Below are 16,238 nucleotides of genomic sequence, written 5' to 3'. Positions count from 1 at the left end.
GTACCTACAATCAAACTCAGGACCTTGCACTTTCCAGGCAGGTGCTTATGCCACTGAGCTATATCCCTGGCCCCTGCTAAATCTTGAAAACAGCCCATATGTTGTTTTCAACCCATCAACCCATGAATGGATAAAGAAATGTGGTATTCATTTGCCATGCAGTACTACTTTAAAAAGGATAAACTTGAGTCATTTTTAGATAAATAGATACATCTCAAGACCATAATGTGAAGTGAAATAAAGTAGACACACCAGTATAAATATCACTTTGTTCTTTTGTGTGAGTAAATGAACAAAACGGCATAGATATTAAGAAGTAGGAATGACACATTCAAATGGGAAAGGAAATGAGGGAGAAGGGAAGGAAGAGAAAAGGGATTAAAAAAGAAAATGGAAAAATGGACTACAATTTACTACCATTTCTAATTACTACCATTTCTGTAATAACCTGAGAAATTACTTCTGATTTGGCTTTTTCTGGGGTCCCTTTCATCTACTTTGACACTTCTGCTATTACCACTTCAGAGTCCAGAGTCCAGGTGGATGGCTTTCAAATTCTTTCACCTCATTGCCTACTGCATTTCCCTTTGGTAAGCTAGAAGTCCAGGGTTGCATTTTGTTTAAGTGTCTTCTCATTTTCCATTTTTCTTTTAGCTTAATTCTTGGATTGATGCTTGTAAATTGCTCATGGCAGGTAGCTTTATTGCTAGTATTGAGAACCCTTAGGGAATGACTACTTCTCAGACATGTCTTCTAGGTATAACTGGCTTTTGGGTTTTGAGTGTTTCTTTTTTTTTTCCCATAATTTTATTGAGAGTTGAGTGTTTCAAGATCCTACCTCTTGGCCATTTCATGGATGCCAGTAACTGAGTGTCTAGGGGAGTTGAGCTAGAGGGGAGTGGGAGGATCCACTGAGCATGTGTGGTAAGGCTGTAAGGCTTATGTAAGGAATCTTGGGAACAGTGGCAACAAGACTGAGCTGGCATGGGCTTTGGCTATTGCAGACCACTGTGACACAAGTGGTTTGCTAGAAATCCTCCTGGCTTTGCTTTTTGAATTTGTAGATCCCTGAGATGCAGCTGATGCTATCAGAGAGCTAGATGGAAGAACATAATGTGGCTGCTGTGTCAGAGTGGAACTATATAATGGTGAAAAGAGAAGTCAAAATTGTGGCCCTCCTGCTTCTTGGAGTCATCGCCCTTGAGATGATTATCATAGGAGGAGTGCTCCACCTCACTGCAGGTCTCCACTAGGGAGAAGTTTTTCTTGCAGCTGAAGCAGGTCTTTTTCTAGAGATAGGAGAAGAGAGAGAGCCCTGTTCAAGGAAATTACAAGCCAGCCTGATCCTTTTCTAGGTCTTGCAGCCAACTGAGGTCAAATGAAAGGAAATAGAAGATCAGCTTTCAGAAGTGGTGTACAGGAATTAACCTCACTGATGAGTGTATGTACAGAAAATCCAAATTTTGTTTGAGACTTTATAAGCTTGATGCTTTTTAAAGATGTTTTAGCTGTTCACCTTTGTGTCTTGGAACAGTGGCATTCAACACTATAATTCTTTCTGGTTTGAGCTGGATCACATGAGGCATGTAATACCAAGAATTATTACTTTACAATGTTTTCTTCGAACTTTAGCCTTGCACAGACTGAAAGTAAAACTCCAAGCTCTGCCTAGCTAAAGTTGATGTTCTAATGTTACAGAAATGAAACAGGTAAAAATTGAACAAGACCTGTTTCATAGCTGAGATGATAGTGTACAAACATGTCACCAGGGCCAGGTACAGAGAAAGTCTGTGTGCAAAACTAAATGAGTGTGGTTTTAAAAATGGAACCGGTCTTTATCCTGGGCAGAAGTTTCCTGGTTGATATAGAATCAGATAAATTTCAAGAGAGTTTACCCTTGCTAGGTCACAAACGTCCCTTCTGTGATGCTGCATACAAGTACATAGCTTTTGGTGTCTTTATTTGGAAGCCTAAGATTTCAAAGCACCAATTTTCTGCTGGTTTAAGGCTGCATTGTAGAACTTAACTTTTGTACTACTGTGTGAGATTTTTTTCATGCTGTCATTTGTAATATTTTTTTAATTAATTAATTAATTAATTAATTTAGTGTGTGTGTGTGTGTGTGTGTGGCCAGCTCAGCCCACCAGGGGGCGGGGCTGGCTGGCATGTGGTGCTGAGGGAGTGAACCGCGGTCCCTGTGCTTTGCTAAGCTTGTTCTAAGTAGGTGCTTTAGACCACTGAGCCATCTCACCAGCCCTGTAATATGTTTTGTGAGACTCTTTGGGATTAAAGTTTTGGTTACAAAAACAAATCATACCTCTTTTAAAAATCCTACCTGTTCAATTTATTGAGGATAAGAAGTTACTGCCTATTTGTCCTAGCCCCTGGTTCTTTTGCACTAGCCTATAATATTGTTTGTGACCCTTAAGAAATCTCAGTCTTGGCATATCAAAAAGAAAAACTGATTAGAACTATTTTATCACCCTGGTTAAAGTAGTACAATCAGCATTAACAATAACATCAAACACAGTCTATGACAAATAGTGGTAACAGAAAATGACAAATAGTGGTAACTTAGTTTGCCACCTTTGACTGTATAAGTTTGATTTGTAGTTATATAACAAAATCTAAAATAAGCCAGAAAATTGTATACAGTAAATATGGCCTCAATATGTTGATTTCACCCTCAAGGGAGAAAATGTAAAAGAGGTCGGAGGGAAAAGTGACAAATCAAGCAAGAAGAAGAGATTAGAAGGGAGGAAAAGAGACAAAGGAAAGTTATGAGAACTTGGGAAACTGGTGAAGAAGACACAAATAAAAACAAGAATGGAACAACAATAAAAAACTAAACACAATGTTCACACTCATGAAAAGATCAAACAACCAAGAAAAAAGAAAAGAAAAAGAAGAAAAATGTCTACTTTAGAGCAGGTCTCTGCTGTCATTGGTAGAATGGGCAGACCGGTTCCAGATCTGTGTTGATTGATCCCAAAAAGCCAGCTGTAGATTTACAGTGGAGCAGTGGATAATTCCGCAATCCTGCACCTTTAGTTGCACTGAAGTTCAGGCTGATTACTGGCTGTGAGGCTGGAACCAAATCTTTCAGCCTGCAACACTCCATGTGCTTCCTTCTGGCTTGAACTCAGCTCCCTGCCAGCTTGAACTTGGCTCCTTGAACTCCTGCAGACTTGAACTCAGTTGTACCTCTCCCTAACACTGGGAACTGCAAGATGAAGTCAGCCCACAGCCACTCCCTATTCTGAGCTCAATTAGTCTCATTCCAAGCTGGCTACTGGCCAGTTGTCCTCTCCTGGGGGATATCTGAGCCCAAGTAACTCACTAGCCACCACAGTCCACTATGTCCGCTGCTCTGTTCCACTAATGTGTTTCTCTGTAGAGGTCTCTGTGGTCACTAACAGTCACTGTGTGTCTGCAGATTTGAGTTGTTCCTCCATGCAGTGAGTCAGGGTTAGGGAGAAAGTGCCACTTCTCACCTGTTTCTTCTCCATAGAAGTCTCTCTCTTCACTCTCCCCATGGACTTCAATTCACACTTCAGATCCTTTCTGGGTCTTGGGGATCCATTTCTCTCCCTCTTCTCTCTTCCTCATGTTGGTATATTCCAGCTTCTGGATACCAAATTTTGCAGAGGCTGTTTCTCTGCTGTTCACCATTCCACCATCTTCCCAGAAACCTGGCAAATATATACTAGTGACTTTTTTTTTTTTTTTTTGCAGAACCAGGGATTGAACTCAGACCCTTGCGCTTGCCATGGAAGTGCTTATTCTGCTGAGCCATCTTCCCAGCCCCTAGTGACAATTTTTGAATGAGGTAGAGTCTGGTCAGAAGAGGCTGGTCACTGGGGGTGCGGCCTAGAAGGGTATATTATACCTTCCTCCCTATCTCCTCCCTTCTCCCTCTGTTTCTCAGCCACTCTGATGTAAGCAGCTGCCCTCTGCAGCAGGCCCTTTCGCCACACAGTTTCTGCCTTTGAGCCTACTATCCAAGAACTGAAACTTCTCAAACTGTGAGCCAAAATAAACCTCTCCTCCTGTACATTGCAGGTATTGGCTATGGTGTCTTAGGGACAGAAAAGTGGCAAAGACAGTAGGTACGGGCCTTTTGTTTCTCTGAAATTCTACATAACCCTGACCCCAGGCCTTTGCCCATGTCACATCAGCCCCAAAGACTCTCCCAAACCCACCTAAATGAGCCCACCTTAGCTGATTATCTCCTACTTAGCATTCAACTTTATTGTCATTTCCTCAGGGAAATCTTGGGTCATAGCTTTCCCTATTATAAAGTCTTGCATTATACATCATTGACCTTTACATAGGAGAGCTTATCACAACTAAAACTGAATAATTATTTCTTTGACTGTTATCTTACTATCTATCCCTGTAATACTAAAAGCTCCATGAAAATTTAAAAAAGTATGTCACTTGGAGAGCTGACATTTAGTAGGCTCTTTGTATATGCATTTATTGAATAAAATAATAAAGAGAAAACTTTTTTTTTTATTTTAGGGAAGGGTCTACAGGGTGTTCAGGGTCTCACTACTAGATTGGACTTGTAGTGATCCACCTGTGTACAGCCTCCCAAGAGCTGGGACTGCAGGCATGCACCACCACGCCCAGTCTCAATTGCCATCTCCGAGTACCCCAGGGGTAGGGCCGGCACAGCAGGCTGGGGATTGAACCTCCAGCCCCTGTGCCAGCTTGCAGGCACTTTAATCCACTGAACTATGTGGCTGACCCTTGAAAACTCCTTATTAAGGTCAAAGACAGCTACGATCTAGCCTTGCTTTCCATCCAGCTTTAACTTCACTGTGCTGTGCCCCATTCCTGGAATCTAAAATTCACACCATCCGTACCACACTGCTCACCGTCGCAAGCTCACCAGGGTGTGTCATCCCAACACACTCTGGCCTGTACTCACGCTGCTCTCTGGGCTGTACCTGGTATCTGCACCAAGTCCTAGTCAATACCCACTCTTTGTTCCAAGCTCTGCTTAAGGGTCACCCTCTCTGTAACCCTTTTTCACCCTGTTCCACCCAAAAAAAACTGATCATCTTCTTCCTCCCTTGAGACTCCACTGGAAAATTTGTCTATTTTGGAAGAAAGGAAGCTTCACATGGCTTTACTAGGAACTACCAGACTCTCCTGTTGGTCAACTTCCAACTGATGGTTGCAATTAAGTTCCAATGTGGAATTTATGAAGCTTAAAGTCATCTCAGAGCTGGTAGTTACTTGAGAAAGTGAAAAATTACTTTCTATTCCAATGGCACAGAGAAAAAAAATATACATAGCTTTGCCAATTGTTTGCTTGTGTCCAAACTTCCAAAAAATGTTCAGGTAGCAGGACATAAGCAAGGCAGGCCTCACAGCTAAGAAGCTATAAACACATTTTAAAACCACTCCTCAGTATGCCTGCTGCCAGCTCCGCTAAAGTCATTTGAATAAAGCATTGAGACCTGCTGCTTCCAGCTTCCCAAAATACCTCACCTCTGAGCGCTACCCCTGTTTCCTCAAACTGTAATCTACCTGAGTTCTATGTAGTCCTTTTCCCCTAGTTTTCCCTTCTGTTTTTGTTTCACTTATTTTGATTATGTCTCTAGCAATTTTATTACACAAATGACTTTCAAAATATTTCTTTTATTCAGATAATCCATTTTGCATTTCTTTAGCTGAGCCAAGCTAAACAAATTTTCATCAGCCTAATAACTCCACATCAATGTATTTTTCTCTTAATTTCCCAATCTTTGGTATAATCATCTTTACATGTTTGTAAAAACTATCAGATAAGTCTTGGACAAAAGGCTGTAAAAGTAAAATATGAAACATGATGATCTTATCTCTTTGAAGAACAGCAAGTAGCATAAATTAATTTTCTTTTTCATTTTTCATCCTAGAAATGCTTCAATTTTGTTAAAGTTATTTTGAGTTCAAACTAATGAAACTTGCCCCAGAATCCTCTAAGATGGGCCCAGGTATGAAGGCTGGGTCTCTCTGGCTCAGGAAGGCTTTGTCCCACTCTTTTCAGGGACTACACAGTCTGAGGAAGAAAACCAAGGACATAATTAAGAGTAACCAGGAATAACTGTTGGAATCACCAAACAGCAAATAAATGCAGGTGCCCATGCATTTCCATCTACTCAGAATGCATAACCCGCATCTCTTCTGGAGGTGAGTTCCCTCTGACGTACTTTCAGGCACGAGTAAGATGTAGGTGGAAGGGGCAGAAGGAGTTTTTATAAAACATGAGTGACAAATTTTGAAGAAAGTAGTGCTTTCCACTGGATTATGCCAGTCCCATAGCAGGTGGTCTCATGAGCCTGTCCACTAATATGGAAGGGGGAGAGTCCCATTTTTCTGTTGACAGAATACCTTCCATTCATGAAAACTTGAGGATGAGACCTCTGACTGAGTCTAGTTGTACATAAACCTTATCTGGTTCTTTTTAGTGAATGTTTGCAAATTCCTACTTTGATGTGACACTCTACCTGAAAGTTCTAGTGATACAAGCAATGAAAGTGTTACTGAATTTTCGGTTTTGCAGATGGTCTGAGTAATGTAGCTTGTAATATGTGTTCCTCAGTCACCATAATAAGCAGGTCCTCCAAAACCCAGGTGGGAATCTTTTTTAGTCTTCGACTCCCATGCATTTCATCTGCATTTGTGTGTGTGTATGTGTGTGTGTGTGTGTGTGTGTGTGCAAAATGCTGAACTGAAGTAATTCATAGGATTAAATGTTCACAACAGCTTTGCTCATTTGAATAAATATAACCCACATATAACACTTGTTATTTGAAAAGAAATTCTCATTAGTTCTCTTCAGATATCATTATTGACTGGCTTTTATGACTCGATATAATTTTAATTAACTATAATCTCTTGTTCTATTTTTGATCCTGAAATTATTACAACTGGACCAATGAGAACTGGTTGTAGGTTTTTCTGCAGAATTTCTAAAGCATCATTGCTTTTCGGCAATAAGAACTCCAAAGTGGTCTAGAATATTATACCAAGAATGAAAATCAACTTTGCTTAAAGGAACCTGGCTTTCTTTTAGTAAAAAAGAATAAACAGTTCAGGTTTTTCTGCTGTAATGTGAAATTTGTATTACATTCCACAAATCACACACTAAAAGTTAGGGGCTCATGAAGTTGAGGAAACCACGGAAGAGGTAGGCACCCTAGTAGCTAAAGCACTAAGCCACCTTGTGTAACTAAGCACGCAGCTAGGCATGGATTGAGGCTGCAATAATGGAGGCTAAAAATTCACCTACACCGCTGAGTAGAAATGCTGGTCACCATGTGTTAAATGGAGCTGCGTGGTTCTGGGACAATGCTCACAAAAAATATTTCCTGGCCAGGGGCTCCCCAGGCATAGCACACAACACAAGTATCCATTTTTACTTTCTTAAACTATAACTAAAAGAATCCTGCTCCTGAACAGCTGAGTTGTGGGACATTGTTCTTTCCTGCCAAACTTATAATTCTGTTCCAAAGGAGTAATTTGATAGGGTCCAACGTGACTTCAAAGTGAGACTAATATCATTCTCTAATTGCATATGAACTAATTAAAGACAGAAATATGCACTCAGAAAACATCAGTTTCTTATCTATGTGTGCGTGCAAGGTGCAGAGAGGCAGAGGAGGTGTTCAGCCACTTGCCTTTCTCTGAGCTGACCAGGGCCTGCACTTACCAAAAGAGACAGCAGGAGTGATGTTGCTGGGGTGAGGGAGATAGCTCAGTAGTCTAAAGCACCTGCTTGGGCAAGCTTAGGCAGGCACAGGGGACTTTGGTTTGATCCCCAGCATCACCTGCTACACCATCTCTGCCCTCAGGGTGGGGTGAGCTGCCCCCCCCAAAAAAAATGATACTGCAGGACATCTGAGATTGTCATAAGAAACTTTGTACCCTCTGTCTGTCCTGAAATGCTTTCTATAATGAGACCAGCCCCCATGTAAGAAGTTCAAGAGCAAAAACAATAATCCTTGAGTGAGAACTCAAGGATTGGTAGAAAATATTTACAAAGTATAACCCAATAGGGAGCTAATACACAAAAATATATGAGGAACTAATAGCATAAAAATAACCCAACTTAAATGTGGGTAGAAGATCTAAACAGACATCTCTCAAAATAAGAGATTTAAATGTCCAACAAAGTAAAAACTGTACTGAACATTTCTAATCATCAGAGAAATGCAAATTAAAGCCACAATGAGATATTATATTTGAAAACATCCCACTGCTGGTTACTAGCCAAATTTCTTTGTTTAGCTTTACTGGGGTCTTCTTTTGCATCTTGCAACATGGCGGGTGATAAAACTGAGAAGCTAGACACTAAAGAGAAGAAACCCAAAGCCAAGAAGCCTTCTGCCAGTGGTATGATAAAAAAGGTAAGAGAGTGGTCTTCCTGAAGTAGTTGGCCAGTGACTTGCTACTTGTGACTGGGCCTCTTAGCCTCAATCATGTTCTTCTAGGAAGAACACACAAGAAATTTGACATTTCCACCTCTACAAAGATTGACTTCAGCAAAGTGAAAATCCCCAAACACTTCACTGATGCTTAATTCAAGAAGAAGAAGCTGCAGAAACCCAGACACCAGCAGGGCGGGATCTTCAACACTGAGAAAGAGAGATACCAGATTTCAGAGTGACGCAGGGTGGACTAGAAAGCCATAGACTCAGATTTTAGCAAAAATCAAAGTTGTTCCTTAGCTCTGGGGCTACCTGCGATCTGATTTTGCTCTGACAAATGGATTTGCCCTCATAAATTAATGTTCTAAATTTCTAATTAAGAACCTAATTAAACAACTGATACATTTTTTTTAAAAAAGGGTTTACTGCAGTTGAAATATAAAGCACACTTTTTGTTGTGATTAGGTTTGGAGGGGTTTTTTTGTTTTGTTTTGTTTTTTTGGTGGAACCAGGGATTGAACTGAGGCCCTTGTGCTTGCCAGGAAAGCACTTATTCCACTGAGCCATCTCCCCGGCCCCTGGAGATTGTTAAAAGCTTTGTTATTTCACATCTACAAATATTAGGATTTGGAATATATTTTTTAAGGTATTGGTAAAACAGAAACAGCCTCTGCTTTACATTTGTAGTAGTTCATAAGCACTGTTCACTATCTTATCTCTTACTCCAGTTGTGTTTGACCACTTTTAAAGCTTTTCTGAAAATTGCATCATGACTAATGATGTACAAACAAAAGGAATTTACATTTCATGTAAGTAAAAGGAAGCTTTTATCATAAAACAATTTATCAACAGCACTCTTTTAGCTGGGAAACACACAAAAAGCACTGTCATCAGAGACGGCATTCACACTCTCACCTAAGGCCTCCGCTCAGCCCTCCTGTTTAATGGTCCGGTACTCAGTTGTAGCATTTTTTCATCTTAGTGAAAATATATTATTTACCTGCAATCCCTAATTCAACAAATGTATATTTAGGTGCAAGAGAATTTGCCTTAGCATTCCTTTAGATTAAAACATATTCTTTTCTTAACAAGACTTAACCATTTTTCTGGTTTCTTATTTTTTTCTTGAAAAGGGGATTCTAATACTTTACAGTGTCACTTGTTTGCGGCATGACTCTCCCACATTTCCTGTCATTTTTGTTAGTGAGTCACTTCCTGTGGTAGCTCCTTGGCCTTCCACACATGTCCTTGACCATGCAGTCTCGATGGGTGGGCTGTTTCTAGGTTGCCTCTGCTGAGGCACTGAGGGATCTGTTGATTCCAGACCAGTTTTTACATTTGTTTCAGAGACTAGGGAGAAGTGTGATATTGGAGGGAGTGGGGTTGCTAAAACCCGGACATTAACTAATGAAGGGGACATGGAGCTCTGACAAAGGGAGGGATGTGAGAATGGCAGAGGGAGGGGCATAAACTGGTAAATTGTCCTGCAGGAGGACTTCATTCTAGATTTGATTGATTGTTCTTTCCTGGTATTGTATTACATTGCTGTGTGGAATCCTTGCTGTGGTGTGTGCAGGAATCATGTTTTTCAGTTCTTTACCTGTAACTCAGCAGGTGCTCTTGTCTGTAGGAAGCTTCCCTTCATTGTTCCAGAAATGACCTTTCTCATCCCTCTCTATGGGTTCCCACAAACACACACCTGGCCCTTCATTCAGCCTTCATTTCTTTCTATCTTTACTACCTCCTTCTCTTTTTTTTTTTTTCAGTACCAGAGATCAAACGCCAGACCTTGTGCTTGCCAGGCAAGCACTTATTCCACTGAGCTATCTCCCTGGCCCACTACCTCCTTCTTCTAAAAGAACTAGGTCTTGGATAATCTCTTCCAGGAGCCAGCCCCGCTTCCTAAAAGCACCACATCACAAGATTTGTGACTTGATTTCTTGGGTCATCAGACTATTTCCCTAATTTAATGAGACAGGAAGCTGGCTGATGATACTTGATTGCTAAGCAGCAGCTTAAACTTGGGTCCAAATGTTGCATTTGAATCTTAAAGATGAAAGTGGCTTTTGGCCCTATATTTTTATGGAGTTGGCTAGTGGGTCAAGGCAGCTCAAGGCCTGAAAGCTGGCCCAATGTAGGTCAGGATGACATGGCTGACCCCATAAAGAAAGGCCCTTGTGACCTTCTCTATAGGTGGCCCAGGGACAGTATGTGCACTGGCCCTGCACAAGACACCATTAACACGACCCCGACTCCTCTTGCCTTTCTCTAGAATACTCTATACTTTACCCAGAAGGCCTGGAAATGGCATCAATGTTTACAGGGTTTTACCTAGACCTCTAGGGGCTACACTGTGATCCATTCCATTAGGGGCCAGGTGGGAAGACCTGCTACCAATTCCATTTCTGGAGCTAGAAAGCCATTCCTTACACTGATGTAAACTGGATACACGGCAGCTACGCTAGAAGCTCGGTGAGAATCAGGACTAGGTTTTATCCTCTCCCATCCCCCACATCCCAGTGTCACGTACTGAACAGAATCAAAGGGAAAGCTGCATTTCAGATAATCCTGATTTAATGAATTAGTTCACCAAGCTTAAGTAAACATAGCGGTCACCTCTTCAGTTTTCATGAAAAGTAGTTGCATGGTAGCTGATAAACAAGGAGAATCCACAGAACCGTAGCCACTCTGGCTGGAACATCACCACCATTCAGTGCAGGCATAGCTGGAAGGAACAGGCCCAGGAGTCTGGCAACTTTTGCCTAAGAACTGATGTAGAGATTAAAAATGCTTCTCAAATCTGATGTAAAGTTCCAAACTGAACACACAAGTGTGAAAAGTCCCTCGGGGCCTAACTTTGGGCGAGCATCCTAGTGTCCCCTCACCTCTCCATGAAAGCGGGTGGTATCCTGCAGTTGGATGTAACCCTGTGCTTTTCCTGGTGCCCACCTGAGTCTTTGTCATGCTGCCATCTGAGCTGGCCCTGCACAGCCCACCTCAGAGGTCAAGGCTTCCACTTTCTCATCCTCCGTCTCTCACCATCGCTGCCTCCCACAGGGCTCCCTCTGGGCTGCTCTAGGTACTTTTCTGTCCTTCCCTCAGGCTTCTCTGGGGACACATTGTACCAGGCAGCAAGGGACTCTAGTTACAAGAGCTGTGACAATAAAAATGGCCCTCAATTACCTTTTTAAAAATTTTTAGCAGCTGGAGAGTCCTGAATCATGCCCGCTAAGGACACCCTCAACTCAGCTAGCAGCAGCTGAGTTCTCTTTAAGATCAGCCGCCCTGTCTCCCTGAGGGCCTCACAAGGAAAGACTGGACAGAAGAACACAGAAACTTTCCATGAAAAGTTCCATTTCCTCAGGGATTAGATTCACCAGCAGTGCTGGCTGCAGCTATGATTTTAATTAGGGCTTCCAGGTTCAGCAAATAAAAACACAGGATGTCCAGTTTATCTTGTATTTCAGATAAACAGCAAATATTTTCTTAGTATTTAGGTATGTCTTATGCAATATTTTGGAACTATTTATACTAAAGTACTATTTGTTGCTTACTTGAAATTCAGATTCAGTTGGGTGACCCATATTTTATCTGGCAACCCTATTTTAATATTTAAGTAAAAAAAAAAAATCTTCCACACTGTGCACAGAAAGGGTCTGCAGTTCCAGCAAGAGTGGAGGAGAGTGAACACTGTTGAGCTATGTTTCCTGCAGCAAAGAAGTCATTAGCTGGCTGCTATGTTCTGTACCGGCTTTGCCTGCGTATCACCCAGGCCTGCAAATGCACCTCTACGAAAGCCTAGGCAATGATTTACAAAGTGGTAAAGATGGAAATTCACTAGCACCCAGATTCGGGGGGAGAGCTCTTGGAACATCAAGTCCTCCCTGCAGTTGCCAAGGGAAAACAAAATAAAACATGACAAAACAAAATACTTGCAAGAACATTTCCTTGCACAGAAGGTAGGGAGAGTAGGTTAGTTGAAAGTGTGCACAATTTCAGAAAGGAAGGACGTCCTGAGAGCCTTCCTTGCAGGTCAGTTCTAGCACTAGTGGCCACAACACTCCCCACCAAACTCCCGCTCCAGCATGTCAGCAGACTGGAAGAAATTATTTTTAGTGAACTCTATGGCACATTTTTAGGTTTTTGCTTTTTAGTTAGGCTCTAACTGAGGTAGACTCTGACTAGGTAATTTGGACTGGCCTTGAACTCACTACGTAGCCTACGCTGGCTTCTAATTTGTGGCAATTCTCTTGTCTCAACCTAAGTACTGGGATTATAGGCATGTGCTATGAGGTCTCGTTTGCTATGGTACATTTTTAAATACTATAAGCACTACTTTGGCTTGCTGAATTGTACACACACACACACACACACACACACACACACTTACACACACGGAAATACCCAGCATGCCAGTGCTGTGCATCACAGGCTGAGTGTGGGGTGGGACAAGGCTGGGTCTAGGGGCTGGACCAACACAGTTCTGCCTTTAGGGAGTCTAGAATCCAGCAGAAGAGCGCCACCAAGATGATTTCCTCTACCAGAAGAACAAACACTCATCCAGGGGATCAAGTCCATATCTCCAAAGGGCAGAGGGGAGCAAAGAGAGCAGGAATGAGAGGCCAGGAGGGTAGAAAATGTGCATGGTAGACTTTGTCCATATTGGTTGTAATTTCCGGGTTTATGCTGAAGGAATAACAATGTATTGTTTAGAGTGATATCTAAGTAACAGCCGTTAAATTGCATTCAGAATTTAATGGGCTTCAGTCCCACATAGGTCAGTAGAGGAAAACTCAATTTGCAAATTTATGAACAAAAATCTATTTACATTTAGTTATGAAGACCCACCTGCCTAGGACAATCTAAATCGAGCATGTGGAATATTTTTTTGTGAGCACATAATGTAAAATGTGAACAAAATTCAGCACAAAAGGAAAATGCAAATGTTAATTTATTTGTATATGAATAATATTACCATTAAGCAAAACAAGAAATACTTCCTTTAAAAATGTGAGTCCTAACCCAGAGGTGAATACACAAATTAATTTTTGTTATTCTCCACTAAGACAGAATTGGGACAAGCAGGCCTTTCACCAGCTGACTAGATCCCGCTGCTGCCTTGCCAGAAACCTTCCCGCTTAGTTCTTCCTCAGCTCCTGCAAACCACTGACCCTGCCCACCTGACTCCTCCCCAGCCACTCTCCCTGGTGCCCTTCTGTCTGCTCAGTTCCTGAGAACACCAGCCCTCATGAGGCTCCTATTTTGCTATTTGCTCAGTCCCAAGTTTGCTGTTTTCTCTGCATGGAATACACAGTCACCTGCTATGATTTCTTATTGCAATAAAAATCACAACTCAGTCCTTACCTCAGCACACAGACTGTTATGGTTTAGACCTAGATGTCCCCCTAAAGCCTCATGTTCTCACCGCTAGGGCTTCTGGGGGATAAGTGAATCATGGGAGCATATTTAGCAGTGGATTGGTCCACTGAAGAGATTATAGTTTAATGTGATATAGGGAGGTAAAGCCTGGTGGAGGAAGTGGGTCCCTGGGGTGTGGCCTGGCAGGGTCTATTGCCTCCCTCTTCCTCTCTTGATCCCTGTCTTCCCATGAGTATTTGTACCTTGCTCCTCTGCCATGCTACTTTGTCTTGGCACCAGCTGGCTGTAGAGTGAATCCTCTATAAACTATGAGCCAAAATGAGACCTTTCCATTAACCCAAGGATATCAAGTATCTTGTCCTGCAAGAAAAAAGTAAGACATAAGCCTTTCTATTTACCTTGGCTATAGTAGTACACTGCTCTAAAAGCGTTCCCTCCACACTCTAGTGTTTCCCTTCTAACCTCCTAAATCACATACCAAATTGTTGTTGATTAAAGCTTTCCTTCTGTACTGTATGTCTTTCCATAAGTTTGTCACTGTCAAATTCCCCAATCTGAAAACAGTGGCTGGCACGCAGTATGTGCTCAAGAAACATGTATTAATTGAATGAATAAATTTTGACTCCAGAAAAATTAAATAGAAACCATCCTTTTCACCTGCTCATGTTAGAAAAGATATATCAGATCAAAATGAGAACCAAATCCCAGACTGATCAATTTCAGAAGAGAAATGCATTCAATCTCCTCTTGCACTAATATTACGAGATTTATTGTGAAGGAGCCTCCTCTTCTATAAAACTGAGAAATAGAAAAATGTCTACTCTTCTTCTCAGTTTTTTTTTTTCTTCACACAAAACATTTTCATAAAATTTCAAGTGAAGGCTCCACAGCACTGGCACTCTGCCACTCTGTGTCATGGCGAGACTTGGCATGGGTGTGCCTTGGAGGAAGGAAACACACCCGAAGTTGTGGCTTTATAGAGCTGAGTGAGGATTCCTGGGACCCCACCTCTCTGGGGGCACTGATGCCCAACCTTGCTTCAGTTCAGCCCCTCAAGTGGACACCTCTTTGTCCCCAGGGCTCTGTCCTAAACCCCGAAGGTGTCTGGGGTGGCTTTCACCGAGCTCAGACTCTACCCTGTGTGGCGACTTCTGCGTGGCGCAAGTGCCTTGGAGCTCAGTCATACAGCACGGGGAGCGTTATTATAATCCTCTGTGGGTTCATCGCTGCGTCTGTAAGGAGGGCAGCTCTTCTTAAGGCCAGGAAACACACCCATACCATTCTTTTTTTAAAAAATCAAAACAAAGTAAAACAAAATTTCATTAAAAAATGTTAGGAGACTGATGATAATTTGAAGTAGCTGCTCCAGGTATAAGATATGCTCATAAAGATTTCTCCAGTCGTCATTAGCACAAACCTTTCTCTTTAATGAACTAAGAGACATCAATAGTATGACTGAATTCCTTTTTCCCCTTTTTCCTTCCTGCTCTTTCCCCTTTCACCTGTCCTAGTTCCTTTTTCATTTTGAAGAATGTCTTCCTATTCCACAATATCTATTGTACATTTTAGACTTTACTCTTTCTTTTTTCTTTTTCTCCCCCCCCCCCTTTGGCAGAACTGGGGATTGAACTCAGGCCCTTGCGCTTGCCAGGGAAGCATAAGCTTTACTCTTTTAGTTTCTCATACTAGGGAGACAATGTTGTTTACACATGTGAGTCTGATTTTTTTTTTTCACTTATGGGCATGGTCTCAAGCTGTATCCATTTACCTATAAAATTTTCAAGTTTATCCTTCTCTATGGCTAATACTCCATTGTATAAAAATGCCACAACATTTTTACCCATTCATCAGCTGATGGGTCTTTGGGTTGTATCCAAGATTTAGCTATTATAAATTGTGCTGTTATAAACATGGATGTTCACATATCTTTGTGGTATGATGTTTTTAATTCTTCTGGGAAGATAGACAGAAGGGGAATTGTGGGATGGAATGGGACCTCTAATCCTAGCTTTTGGAGGAATCTCCACACTGATTTGCACAATGGTGGGAGCAGTCTACACTCCCACCAACAGTGGAGAAGGGTTCCTTTTTCTCCATAGCTTTGCCAACATTTATTATTGGTTGATTTCTTTCTTTTTTATGAGCAGAATATATTTATTGAGAGAAAGAAAGCTCCTGTCCAAGAGAGGGACAGGAGGGGGGCCCGAGAGGGTAGTTCCCCCTATTGGTTGATTTCTTGATGAGAACCACTCTTTCCAGGGTGAGATGGACTCTCAGTGTTGTTTTAATTTGCATTTCTGGAATGACCAATGATGTTGAACATTTTTTCCATATATTTTTTGCCATATATGTGTACTTCTTCATCTGAGATGTGTATATTTATTTAAGATACCCATTTTTAGACTGGGTCTTTGAATTTGGTATATTGTTCTTTTT

This window comes from Octodon degus, unplaced genomic scaffold (assembly GCF_000260255.1).
Source record: "Octodon degus isolate 3935 unplaced genomic scaffold, OctDeg1.0 scaffold00019, whole genome shotgun sequence".
NCBI lineage: Eukaryota > Metazoa > Chordata > Mammalia > Rodentia > Octodontidae > Octodon > Octodon degus.
The sequence above is the reverse complement of the archived record's forward strand: the minus strand, read 5'-3'. Positions refer to the sequence as shown.